This window comes from Ascaphus truei, assembly GCF_040206685.1.
Source record: "Ascaphus truei isolate aAscTru1 chromosome 23 unlocalized genomic scaffold, aAscTru1.hap1 SUPER_23_unloc_1, whole genome shotgun sequence".
NCBI lineage: Eukaryota > Metazoa > Chordata > Amphibia > Anura > Ascaphidae > Ascaphus > Ascaphus truei.
The window spans coordinates 810,266-822,936 of record NW_027453862.1 but is presented as its reverse complement, the minus strand read 5'-3'; the positions used below and the strand labels follow the sequence as shown (position 1 = coordinate 822,936).

At 32.9% G+C, this 12,671-nt stretch overlaps 13 non-coding genes across 13 annotated transcripts; all 13 read left to right on the top strand.

Annotated features, from left to right (window-relative positions):
• Positions 1 to 248: 248 nt before the first annotated feature.
• TRNAL-UAG (transfer RNA leucine (anticodon UAG)) lies at positions 249 to 330 on the top strand. Its single transcript has one exon. It is a non-coding gene; the product is annotated as a tRNA-Leu (tRNA).
• Positions 331 to 1,196: 866 nt separating this feature from the next.
• On the top strand, positions 1,197 to 1,278 carry TRNAL-UAG (transfer RNA leucine (anticodon UAG)). Its single transcript has one exon. It is a non-coding gene; the product is annotated as a tRNA-Leu (tRNA).
• Positions 1,279 to 2,146: 868 nt separating this feature from the next.
• Positions 2,147 to 2,228, top strand: TRNAL-UAG (transfer RNA leucine (anticodon UAG)). Its single transcript has one exon. It is a non-coding gene; the product is annotated as a tRNA-Leu (tRNA).
• An 866-nt stretch (positions 2,229 to 3,094) lies between these two features.
• On the top strand, positions 3,095 to 3,176 carry TRNAL-UAG (transfer RNA leucine (anticodon UAG)). Its single transcript has one exon. It is a non-coding gene; the product is annotated as a tRNA-Leu (tRNA).
• An 868-nt stretch (positions 3,177 to 4,044) lies between these two features.
• TRNAL-UAG (transfer RNA leucine (anticodon UAG)) lies at positions 4,045 to 4,126 on the top strand. Its single transcript has one exon. It is a non-coding gene; the product is annotated as a tRNA-Leu (tRNA).
• An 866-nt stretch (positions 4,127 to 4,992) lies between these two features.
• On the top strand, positions 4,993 to 5,074 carry TRNAL-UAG (transfer RNA leucine (anticodon UAG)). The gene has a single exon. It is a non-coding gene; the product is annotated as a tRNA-Leu (tRNA).
• An 868-nt stretch (positions 5,075 to 5,942) lies between these two features.
• TRNAL-UAG (transfer RNA leucine (anticodon UAG)) lies at positions 5,943 to 6,024 on the top strand. The gene has a single exon. It is a non-coding gene; the product is annotated as a tRNA-Leu (tRNA).
• An 866-nt stretch (positions 6,025 to 6,890) lies between these two features.
• Positions 6,891 to 6,972, top strand: TRNAL-UAG (transfer RNA leucine (anticodon UAG)). The gene has a single exon. It is a non-coding gene; the product is annotated as a tRNA-Leu (tRNA).
• Positions 6,973 to 7,838: 866 nt separating this feature from the next.
• On the top strand, positions 7,839 to 7,920 carry TRNAL-UAG (transfer RNA leucine (anticodon UAG)). The gene has a single exon. It is a non-coding gene; the product is annotated as a tRNA-Leu (tRNA).
• Positions 7,921 to 8,786: 866 nt separating this feature from the next.
• Positions 8,787 to 8,868, top strand: TRNAL-UAG (transfer RNA leucine (anticodon UAG)). The gene has a single exon. It is a non-coding gene; the product is annotated as a tRNA-Leu (tRNA).
• Positions 8,869 to 9,734: 866 nt separating this feature from the next.
• On the top strand, positions 9,735 to 9,816 carry TRNAL-UAG (transfer RNA leucine (anticodon UAG)). Its single transcript has one exon. It is a non-coding gene; the product is annotated as a tRNA-Leu (tRNA).
• An 866-nt stretch (positions 9,817 to 10,682) lies between these two features.
• TRNAL-UAG (transfer RNA leucine (anticodon UAG)) lies at positions 10,683 to 10,764 on the top strand. The gene has a single exon. It is a non-coding gene; the product is annotated as a tRNA-Leu (tRNA).
• Positions 10,765 to 11,630: 866 nt separating this feature from the next.
• On the top strand, positions 11,631 to 11,712 carry TRNAL-UAG (transfer RNA leucine (anticodon UAG)). Its single transcript has one exon. It is a non-coding gene; the product is annotated as a tRNA-Leu (tRNA).
• The last annotated feature ends 959 nt before the right edge of the window (positions 11,713 to 12,671 follow it).

Genomic DNA, 12,671 nt, shown 5'->3' with positions numbered 1-12,671 from the left:
AAGAATGACCATACAGTGAGCACATTTTTGCAAAGTTTTGTGTGTATGAAAAAAGGCATTTTTCTCCAAGTTTGCAATCGTGGGCCAAAGATTTGAATGTCACTCCTAAATAGATATTCTTGAAGATTGAAATGTATATATATATTGTACACATAGTTAAAAAATAGCGACAATAACATTTATAATGAAAACCATTGAGCCTCAATAATTTTTTTCACCCCCTCATTTTGTCTCAAACAGCACCTATCGGTAGCGTGGCCGAGCGGTCTAAGGCGCTGGATTTAGGCTCCAGTCTCGCAAGAGGCGTGGGTTCAAATCCCACCGCTGCCATATCTGTATTTTCAAGATGACATTGTAGTGAAGTTACGTATTTTGTTTTCACAAAGATTTTATCTGTTTTGTTTGCTTCTTATTTTGTCTTATCTGATATTATTAAAAAAGAGTATTTTGGAGTAGGTAACATTCTATATTGATAAAGATACATCTGTAAGAAAGTCTTAGTAAACATAGAATGACATCCACATTTTCAAGACATTACTTACTGTTACATTATAACTCTGTAATCACTGAAAAAGGGAGGCTTTGAAACAAAAACGAATAAAAATTTAAAAAGAAGATGATACCAAATATCGAGTGATGAGGATATAGAAAGTGAGGACTAAATGGGAAATCATTTGGAATGATCAACAGTATGCAAATAGAAAAGACAGTTTTGTGGTAAAATCACACTTGAAATGTTAGTGACAAGCAGTGCTGCTTTAAAAAGCAGGACATTTTGTGGCAGTTGGAAAAAAGTACAAGATGCGCATACTTTCGAAAATCTTGTCGCAACAGTTTTAGTTCTTTTTTTATCATTTTGCTTGTTTGCAAAATATTTTGTTAAGCATAATATGGCCAAAATTCTTTTGAAATTAATCATAGATTTGAAAAATTCCAAAGTTTTCATGGAAGAATGACCATACAGTGAGCACATTTTTGCAAAGTTTTGTGTGTATGAAAAAAGGCATTTTTCTCCAAGTTTGCAATCGTGGGCCAAAGATTTGAATGTCACTCCTAAATAGATATTCTTGAAGATTGAAATGTATATATATATTGTACACATAGTTAAAAAATAGCGACAATAACATTTATAATGAAAACCATTGAGCCTCAATAATTTTTTTCACCCCCTCATTTTGTCTCAAACAGCACCTATTGGTAGCGTGGCCGAGCGGTCTAAGGCGCTGGATTTAGGCTCCAGTCTCGCAAGAGGCGTGGGTTCAAATCCCACCGCTGCCGTATCTGTATTTTCAAGATGACATCTTAGTTGTAATTTACGTGTTTTGTTTTCACAAAGATTTTATCTGTTTTGTTTGTTTCTTATTTTGTGTTATCTGATATTATTAAAACAGAGTATTTTGGAGTAGGTAACATTCTATATTGAAAATAATACATCTGTTAGAAAGCCTTAGTAAACATAGAATGACATCCACATTTTCAAGACAAAACTTACTGTTACATTATAACTCTGTAATCACTGAAAAAGGGAGGCTTTGAAACAAAAACGAATCAAAATTTAAAAAGAAGATGATACCAAATATCGAGTGATGAGGATATAGAATGTGAGGACTAAATGGGAAATCATTTGGAATGATCAACAGTATGCAAATAGAAAAGACAGTTTTGTGGTAAAATCACACTTGAAATGTTAGTGACAAGCAGTGCTGCTTTAAAAAGCAGGACATTTTGTGGCAGTTGGTAAAAAGCACAAGATGCGCATACTTTCGAAAATCTTGTCGCAACAGTTTTAGTTCTTTTTTTATCATTTTGCTTGTTTGCAAAATATTTTGTTAAGCATAATATGGCCAAAATTCTTTTGAAATTAATCATAGATTTGAAAAATTCCAAAGTTTTCATGGAAGAATGACCATACAGTGAGCACATTTTTGCAAAGTTTTGTGTGTATGAAAAAAGGCATTTTTCTCCAAGTTTGCAATCGTGGGCCAAAGATTTGAATGTCACTCCTAAATAGATATTCTTGAAGATTGAAATGTATATATATATTGTACACATAGTTAAAAAATAGCGACAATAACATTTATAATGAAAACCATTGAGCCTCAATAATTTTTTTCACCCCCTCATTTTGTCTCAAACAGCACCTATCGGTAGCGTGGCCGAGCGGTCTAAGGCGCTGGATTTAGGCTCCAGTCTCGCAAGAGGCGTGGGTTCAAATCCCACCGCTGCCATATCTGTATTTTCAAGATGACATCGTAGTGAAGTTACGTATTTTGTTTTCACAAAGATTTTATCTGTTTTGTTTGCTTCTTATTTTGTCTTATCTGATATTATTAAAACAGAGTATTTTGGAGTAGGTAACATTCTATATTGATAAAGATACATCTGTAAGAAAGTCTTAGTAAACATAGAATGACATCCACATTTTCAAGACATTACTTACTGTTACATTATAACTCTGTAATCACTGAAAAAGGGAGGCTTTGAAACAAAAACGAATAAAAATTTAAAAAGAAGATGATACCAAATATCGAGTGATGAGGATATAGAATGTGAGGACTAAATGGGAAATCATTTGGAATGATCAACAGTATGCAAATAGAAAAGACAGTTTTGTGGTAAAATCACACTTGAAATGTTAGTGACAAGCAGTGCTGCTTTAAAAAGCAGGACATTTTGTGGCAGTTGGAAAAAAGTACAAGATGCGCATACTTTCGAAAATCTTGTCGCAACAGTTTTAGTTCTTTTTTTATCATTTTGCTTGTTTGCAAAATATTTTGTTAAGCATAATATGGCCAAAATTCTTTTGAAATTAATCATAGATTTGAAAAATTCCAAAGTTTTCATGGAAGAATGACCATACAGTGAGCACATTTTTGCAAAGTTTTGTGTGTATGAAAAAAGGCATTTTTCTCCAAGTTTGCAATCGTGGGCCAAAGATTTGAATGTCACTCCTAAATAGATATTCTTGAAGATTGAAATGTATATATATATTGTACACATAGTTAAAAAATAGCGACAATAACATTTATAATGAAAACCATTGAGCCTCAATAATTTTTTTCACCCCCTCATTTTGTCTCAAACAGCACCTATTGGTAGCGTGGCCGAGCGGTCTAAGGCGCTGGATTTAGGCTCCAGTCTCGCAAGAGGCGTGGGTTCAAATCCCACCGCTGCCGTATCTGTATTTTCAAGATGACATCTTAGTTGTAATTTACGTGTTTTGTTTTCACAAAGATTTTATCTGTTTTGTTTGTTTCTTATTTTGTGTTATCTGATATTATTAAAACAGAGTATTTTGGAGTAGGTAACATTCTATATTGAAAATAATACATCTGTTAGAAAGCCTTAGTAAACATAGAATGACATCCACATTTTCAAGACAAAACTTACTGTTACATTATAACTCTGTAATCACTGAAAAAGGGAGGCTTTGAAACAAAAACGAATCAAAATTTAAAAAGAAGATGATACCAAATATCGAGTGATGAGGATATAGAATGTGAGGACTAAATGGGAAATCATTTGGAATGATCAACAGTATGCAAATAGAAAAGACAGTTTTGTGGTAAAATCACACTTGAAATGTTAGTGACAAGCAGTGCTGCTTTAAAAAGCAGGACATTTTGTGGCAGTTGGTAAAAAGTACAAGATGCGCATACTTTCGAAAATCTTGTCGCAACAGTTTTAGTTCTTTTTTTATCATTTTGCTTGTTTGCAAAATATTTTGTTAAGCATAAAATGGCCAAAATTCTTTTGAAATTTATCATAGATTTGAAAAATTCCAAAGTTTTCATGGAAGAATGACCATACAGTGAGCACATTTTTGCAAAGTTTTGTGTGTATGAAAAAAGGCATTTTTCTCCAAGTTTGCAATCGTGGGCCAAAGATTTGAATGTCACTCCTAAATAGATATTCTTGAAGATTGAAATGTATATATATATTGTACACATAGTTAAAAAATAGCGACAATAACATTTATAATGAAAACCATTGAGCCTCAATAATTTTTTTCACCCCCTCATTTTGTCTCAAACAGCACCTATCGGTAGCGTGGCCGAGCGGTCTAAGGCGCTGGATTTAGGCTCCAGTCTCGCAAGAGGCGTGGGTTCAAATCCCACCGCTGCCATATCTGTATTTTCAAGATGACATCGTAGTGAAGTTACGTATTTTGTTTTCACAAAGATTTTATCTGTTTTGTTTGCTTCTTATTTTGTCTTATCTGATATTATTAAAAAAGAGTATTTTGGAGTAGGTAACATTCTATATTGATAAAGATACATCTGTAAGAAAGTCTTAGTAAACATAGAATGACATCCACATTTTCAAGACATTACTTACTGTTACATTATAACTCTGTAATCACTGAAAAAGGGAGGCTTTGAAACAAAAACGAATAAAAATTTAAAAAGAAGATGATACCAAATATCGAGTGATGAGGATATAGAAAGTGAGGACTAAATGGGAAATCATTTGGAATGATCAACAGTATGCAAATAGAAAAGACAGTTTTGTGGTAAAATCACACTTGAAATGTTAGTGACAAGCAGTGCTGCTTTAAAAAGCAGGACATTTTGTGGCAGTTGGAAAAAAGTACAAGATGCGCATACTTTCGAAAATCTTGTCGCAACAGTTTTAGTTCTTTTTTTATCATTTTGCTTGTTTGCAAAATATTTTGTTAAGCATAATATGGCCAAAATTCTTTTGAAATTAATCATAGATTTGAAAAATTCCAAAGTTTTCATGGAAGAATGACCATACAGTGAGCACATTTTTGCAAAGTTTTGTGTGTATGAAAAAAGGCATTTTTCTCCAAGTTTGCAATCGTGGGCCAAAGATTTGAATGTCACTCCTAAATAGATATTCTTGAAGATTGAAATGTATATATATATTGTACACATAGTTAAAAAATAGCGACAATAACATTTATAATGAAAACCATTGAGCCTCAATAATTTTTTTCACCCCCTCATTTTGTCTCAAACAGCACCTATTGGTAGCGTGGCCGAGCGGTCTAAGGCGCTGGATTTAGGCTCCAGTCTCGCAAGAGGCGTGGGTTCAAATCCCACCGCTGCCGTATCTGTATTTTCAAGATGACATCTTAGTTGTAATTTACGTGTTTTGTTTTCACAAAGATTTTATCTGTTTTGTTTGTTTCTTATTTTGTGTTATCTGATATTATTAAAACAGAGTATTTTGGAGTAGGTAACATTCTATATTGAAAATAATACATCTGTTAGAAAGCCTTAGTAAACATAGAATGACATCCACATTTTCAAGACAAAACTTACTGTTACATTATAACTCTGTAATCACTGAAAAAGGGAGGCTTTGAAACAAAAACGAATCAAAATTTAAAAAGAAGATGATACCAAATATCGAGTGATGAGGATATAGAATGTGAGGACTAAATGGGAAATCATTTGGAATGATCAACAGTATGCAAATAGAAAAGACAGTTTTGTGGTAAAATCACACTTGAAATGTTAGTGACAAGCAGTGCTGCTTTAAAAAGCAGGACATTTTGTGGCAGTTGGTAAAAAGCACAAGATGCGCATACTTTCGAAAATCTTGTCGCAACAGTTTTAGTTCTTTTTTTATCATTTTGCTTGTTTGCAAAATATTTTGTTAAGCATAATATGGCCAAAATTCTTTTGAAATTAATCATAGATTTGAAAAATTCCAAAGTTTTCATGGAAGAATGACCATACAGTGAGCACATTTTTGCAAAGTTTTGTGTGTATGAAAAAAGGCATTTTTCTCCAAGTTTGCAATCGTGGGCCAAAGATTTGAATGTCACTCCTAAATAGATATTCTTGAAGATTGAAATGTATATATATATTGTACACATAGTTAAAAAATAGCGACAATAACATTTATAATGAAAACCATTGAGCCTCAATAATTTTTTTCACCCCCTCATTTTGTCTCAAACAGCACCTATCGGTAGCGTGGCCGAGCGGTCTAAGGCGCTGGATTTAGGCTCCAGTCTCGCAAGAGGCGTGGGTTCAAATCCCACCGCTGCCATATCTGTATTTTCAAGATGACATCGTAGTGAAGTTACGTATTTTGTTTTCACAAAGATTTTATCTGTTTTGTTTGCTTCTTATTTTGTCTTATCTGATATTATTAAAACAGAGTATTTTGGAGTAGGTAACATTCTATATTGATAAAGATACATCTGTAAGAAAGTCTTAGTAAACATAGAATGACATCCACATTTTCAAGACATTACTTACTGTTACATTATAACTCTGTAATCACTGAAAAAGGGAGGCTTTGAAACAAAAACGAATAAAAATTTAAAAAGAAGATGATACCAAATATCGAGTGATGAGGATATAGAATGTGAGGACTAAATGGGAAATCATTTGGAATGATCAACAGTATGCAAATAGAAAAGACAGTTTTGTGGTAAAATCACACTTGAAATGTTAGTGACAAGCAGTGCTGCTTTAAAAAGCAGGACATTTTGTGGCAGTTGGAAAAAAGTACAAGATGCGCATACTTTCGAAAATCTTGTCGCAACAGTTTTAGTTCTTTTTTTATCATTTTGCTTGTTTGCAAAATATTTTGTTAAGCATAATATGGCCAAAATTCTTTTGAAATTAATCATAGATTTGAAAAATTCCAAAGTTTTCATGGAAGAATGACCATACAGTGAGCACATTTTTGCAAAGTTTTGTGTGTATGAAAAAAGGCATTTTTCTCCAAGTTTGCAATCGTGGGCCAAAGATTTGAATGTCACTCCTAAATAGATATTCTTGAAGATTGAAATGTATATATATATTGTACACATAGTTAAAAAATAGCGACAATAACATTTATAATGAAAACCATTGAGCCTCAATAATTTTTTTCACCCCCTCATTTTGTCTCAAACAGCACCTATCGGTAGCGTGGCCGAGCGGTCTAAGGCGCTGGATTTAGGCTCCAGTCTCGCAAGAGGCGTGGGTTCAAATCCCACCGCTGCCATATCTGTATTTTCAAGATGACATCGTAGTGAAGTTACGTATTTTGTTTTCACAAAGATTTTATCTGTTTTGTTTGCTTCTTATTTTGTCTTATCTGATATTATTAAAACAGAGTATTTTGGAGTAGGTAACATTCTATATTGATAAAGATACATCTGTAAGAAAGTCTTAGTAAACATAGAATGACATCCACATTTTCAAGACATTACTTACTGTTACATTATAACTCTGTAATCACTGAAAAAGGGAGGCTTTGAAACAAAAAAGAAAAAAAATTTAAAAAGAAGATGATACCAAATATCGAGTGATGAGGATATAGAATGTGAGGACTAAATGGGAAATCATTTGGAATGATCAACAGTATGCAAATAGAAAAGACAGTTTTGTGGTAAAATCACTCTTGAAATGTTAGTGACAAGCAGTGCTACTTTAAAAAGCAGGACATTTTGTGGCAGTTGGTAAAAAGCACAAGATGCGCAAACTTTCAAAAATCTTGTCGCAACAGTTTTAGTTCTTTTTTTATCATTTTGCTTGTTTGCAAAATATTTTGTTAAGCATAAAATGGCCAAAATTCTTTTGAAATTAATCATAGATTTGAAAAATTCCAAAGTTTTCATGGAAGAATGACCATACAGTGAGCACATTTTTGCAAAGTTTTGTGTGTATGAAAAAAGGCATTTTTCTCCAAGTTTGCAATCGTGGGCCAAAGATTTGAATGTCACTCCTAAATAGATATTCTTGAAGATTGAAATGTATATATATATTGTACACATAGTTAAAAAATAGCGACAATAACATTTATAATGAAAACCATTGAGCCTCAATAATTTTTTTCACCCCCTCATTTTGTCTCAAACAGCACCTATTGGTAGCGTGGCCGAGCGGTCTAAGGCGCTGGATTTAGGCTCCAGTCTCGCAAGAGGCGTGGGTTCAAATCCCACCGCTGCCATATCTGTATTTTCAAGATGACATCTTAGTTAATTTACGTGTTTTGTTTTCACAAAGATTTTATCTGTTTTGTTTGCTTCTTATTTTGTGTTATCTGATATTATTAAAACAGAGTATTTTGGAGTAGGTAACATTCTATACTGAAAATAATACATCTGTTAGAAAGCCTTAGTAAACATAGAATGACATCCACATTTTCAAGACAAAACTTACTGTTACATTATAACTCTGTAATCACTGAAAAAGGGAGGCTTTGAAACAAAAACGAATAAAAAGTTAAAAAGAAGATGATACCAAATATCGAGTGATGAGGAAATAGAATGTGAGGACTAAATGGGAAATCATTTGGAATGATCAACAGTATGCAAATAGAAAAGACAGTTTTGTGGTAAAATCACACTTGAAATGTTAGTGACAAGCAGTGCTGCTTTAAAAAGCAGGACATTTTGTGGCAGTTGGTAAAAAGTACAAGATGCGCATACTTTCGAAAATCTTGTCGCAACAGTTTTAGTTCTTTTTTTATCATTTTGCTTGTTTGCAAAATATTTTGTTAAGCATAAAATGGCCAAAATTCTTTTGAAATTTATCATAGATTTGAAAAATTCCAAAGTTTTCATGGAAGAATGACCATACAGTGAGCACATTTTTGCAAAGTTTTGTGTGTATGAAAAAAGGCATTTTTCTCCAAGTTTGCAATCGTGGGCCAAAGATTTGAATGTCACTCCTAAATAGATATTCTTGAAGATTGAAATGTATATATATATTGTACACATAGTTAAAAAATAGCGACAATAACATTTATAATGAAAACCATTGAGCCTCAATAATTTTTTTCACCCCCTCATTTTATCTCAAACAGCACCTATTGGTAGCGTGGCCGAGCGGTCTAAGGCGCTGGATTTAGGCTCCAGTCTCGCAAGAGCCGTGGGTTCAAATCCCACCGCTGCCATATCTGTATTTTCAAGATGACATTGTAGTGAAGTTACGTGTTTTGTTTTCACAAAGATTTTATCTGTTTTGTTTGCTTCTTATTTTGTGTTATCTGATATTATTAAAACAGAGTATTTTGGAGTAGGTAACATTCTATATTGATAAAGATACATCTGTAAGAAAGTCTTAGTAAACATAGAATGACATCCACATTTTCAAGACAAAACTTACTGTTACATTATAACTCTGTAATCACTGAAAAAGGGAGGCTTTGAAACAAAAACGAATCAAAATTTAAAAAGAAGATGATACCAAATATAGAGTGATGAGGATATAGAATGTGAGGACTAAATGGGAAATCATTTGGAATGATCAACAGTATGCAAATAGAAAAGACAGTTTTGTGGTAAAATCACACTTGAAATGTTAGTGACAAGCAGTGCTACTTTAAAAAGCAGGACATTTTGTGGCAGTTGGTAAAAAGCACAAGATGCGCAAACTTTCAAAAATCTTGTCGCAACAGTTTTAGTTCTTTTTTTATCATTTTGCTTGTTTGCAAAATATTTTGTTAAGCATAAAATGGCCAAAATTCTTTTGAAATTAATCATAGATTTGAAAAATTCCAAAGTTTTCATGGAAGAATGACCATACAGTGAGCACATTTTTGCAAAGTTTTGTGTGTATGAAAAAAGGCATTTTTCTCCAAGTTTGCAATCGTGGGCCAAAGATTTGAATGTCACTCCTAAATAGATATTCTTGAAGATTGAAATGTATATATATATTGTACACATAGTTAAAAAATAGCGACAATAACATTTATAATGAAAACCATTGAGCCTCAATAATTTTTTTCACCCCCTCATTTTATCTCAAACAGCACCTATTGGTAGCGTGGCCGAGCGGTCTAAGGCGCTGGATTTAGGCTCCAGTCTCGCAAGAGCCGTGGGTTCAAATCCCACCGCTGCCATATCTGTATTTTCAAGATGACATCTTAGTTAATTTACGTGTTTTGTTTTCACAAAGATTTTATCTGTTTTGTTTGCTTCTTATTTTGTGTTATCTGATATTATTAAAACAGAGTATTTTGGAGTAGGTAACATTCTATATTGAAAATAATACATCTGTTAGAAAGCCTTAGTAAACATAGAATGACATCCACATTTTCAAGACAAAACTTACTGTTACATTATAACTCTGTAATCACTGAAAAAGGGAGGCTTTGAAACAAAAACGAATAAAAAGTTGAAAAGAAGATGATACCAAATATCGAGTGATGAGGATATAGAATGTGAGGACTAAATGGGAAATCATTTGGAATGATCAACAGTATGCAAATAGAAAAGACAGTTTTGTGGTAAAATCACACTTGAAATGTTAGTGACAAGCAGTGCTGCTTTAAAAAGCAGGACATTTTGTGGCAGTTGGTAAAAAGCACAAGATGCGCAAACTTTCGAAAATCTCGTCGCAACAGTTTTAGTTCTTTTTTTATCATTTTGCTTGTTTGCAAAATATTTTGTTAAGCATAAAATGGCCAAAATTCTTTTGAAATTAATCATAGATTTGAAAAATTCCAAAGTTTTCATGGAAGAATGACCATACAGTGAGCACATTTTTGCAAAGTTTTGTGTGTATGAAAAAAGGCATTTTTCTCCAAGTTTGCAATCGTGGGCCAAAGATTTGAATGTCACTCCTAAATAGATATTCTTGAAGATTGAAATGTATATATATATTGTACACATAGTTAAAAAATAGCGACAATAACATTTATAATGAAAACCATTGAGCCTCAATAATTTTTTTCACCCCCTCATTTTGTCTCAAACCGCACCTATCGGTAGCGTGGCCGAGCGGTCTAAGGCGCTGGATTTAGGCTCCAGTCTCGCAAGAGGCGTGGGTTCAAATCCCACCGCTGCCATATCTGTATTTTCAAGATGACATTGTAGTGAAGTTACGTGTTTTGTTTTCACAAAGATTTTATCTGTTTTGTTTGCTTCTTATTTTGTGTTATCTGATATTATTAAAACAGAGTATTTTGGAGTAGGTAACATTCTATATTGATAAAGATACATCTGTAAGAAAGTCTTAGTAAACATAGAATGACATCCACATTTTCAAGACAAAACTTACTGTTACATTATAACTCTGTAATCACTGAAAAAGGGAGGCTTTGAAACAAAAACGAATCAAAATTTAAAAAGAAGATGATACCAAATATCGAGTGATGAGGATATAGAATGTGAGGACTAAATGGGAAATCATTTGGAATGATCAACAGTATGCAAATAGAAAAGACAGTTTTGTGGTAAAATCACACTTGAAATGTTAGTGACAAGCAGTGCTACTTTAAAAAGCAGGACATTTTGTGGCAGTTGGTAAAAAGCACAAGATGCGCAAACTTTCAAAAATCTTGTCGCAACAGTTTTAGTTCTTTTTTTATCATTTTGCTTGTTTGCAAAATATTTTGTTAAGCATAAAATGGCCAAAATTCTTTTGAAATTAATCATAGATTTGAAAAATTCCAAAGTTTTCATGGAAGAATGACCATACAGTGAGCACATTTTTGCAAAGTTTTGTGTGTATGAAAAAAGGCATTTTTCTCCAAGTTTGCAATCGTGGGCCAAAGATTTGAATGTCACTCCTAAATAGATATTCTTGAAGATTGAAATGTATATATATATTGTACACATAGTTAAAAAATAGCGACAATAACATTTATAATGAAAACCATTGAGCCTCAATAATTTTTTTCACCCCCTCATTTTGTCTCAAACAGCACCTATCGGTAGCGTGGCCGAGCGGTCTAAGGCGCTGGATTTAGGCTCCAGTCTCGCAAGAGGTGTGGGTTCAAATCCCACCGCTGCCATATCTGTATTTTCAAGATGACATTGTAGTGAAGTTACGTGTTTTGTTTTCACAAAGATTTTATCTGTTTTGTTTGCTTCTTATTTTGTGTTATCTGATATTATTAAAACAGAGTATTTTGGAGTAGGTAACATTCTATATTGATAAAGATACATTTGTAAGAAAGTCTTAGTAAACATAGAATGACATCCACATTTTCAAGACAAAACTTACTGTTACATTATAACTCTGTAATCACTGAAAAAGGGAGGCTTTGAAACAAAAACGAATCAAAAGTTAAAAAGAAGATGATACCAAATATCGAGTGATGAGGATATAGTATGTGAAGATTAGATGTGAAATCATTTGGAAAGATCAACAGTATGCAAATAGAAAAGACAGTTTTGTGGTAAAATCACACTTGAAATGTAAGTGACAAGCAGTGCTGTTTTAAAAAGCAGGACATTTTGTGGCAGTTTGTAAAAAGCACAAAGATGCGCAAAGTTTCGAAAATCGTGTCGCAACAGTTTGAGTTCTTTTTTTATCATTTTGCTTGCTTGAAAAATATTTTGTTAAGCATAAAATGGCCCAAATTCTTTTGAAAATAATCATAGATTTGAAAAATTCCAAAGTTTTCATGGAAGAATGAACATACAGTGAGCACATTTTTGCAAAGTTTTGTGTGCATGATAAAAGGCATTTATCTCCAAGTTTGCAATCATGGGCCAAAGATTTGAATGTCACTTCTAAATAGATATTCTTGAATATTTAAATGTATATATATATATATATATTGTACACATAGATGAAATATATCGGCAATATCATTTATAATGAAAACCATTGAGCCTCAATAATTCTTTTCCACTCCTCAGTTTGTCTTAGATAGCAGCTATAGGTAGCGTGGCCGAGCGGTCAAAGGTGCTTGATTTTGGTCTCCAGTCTTGCAAGAGGCATATTTTCAAGATTACATTTTAGTGA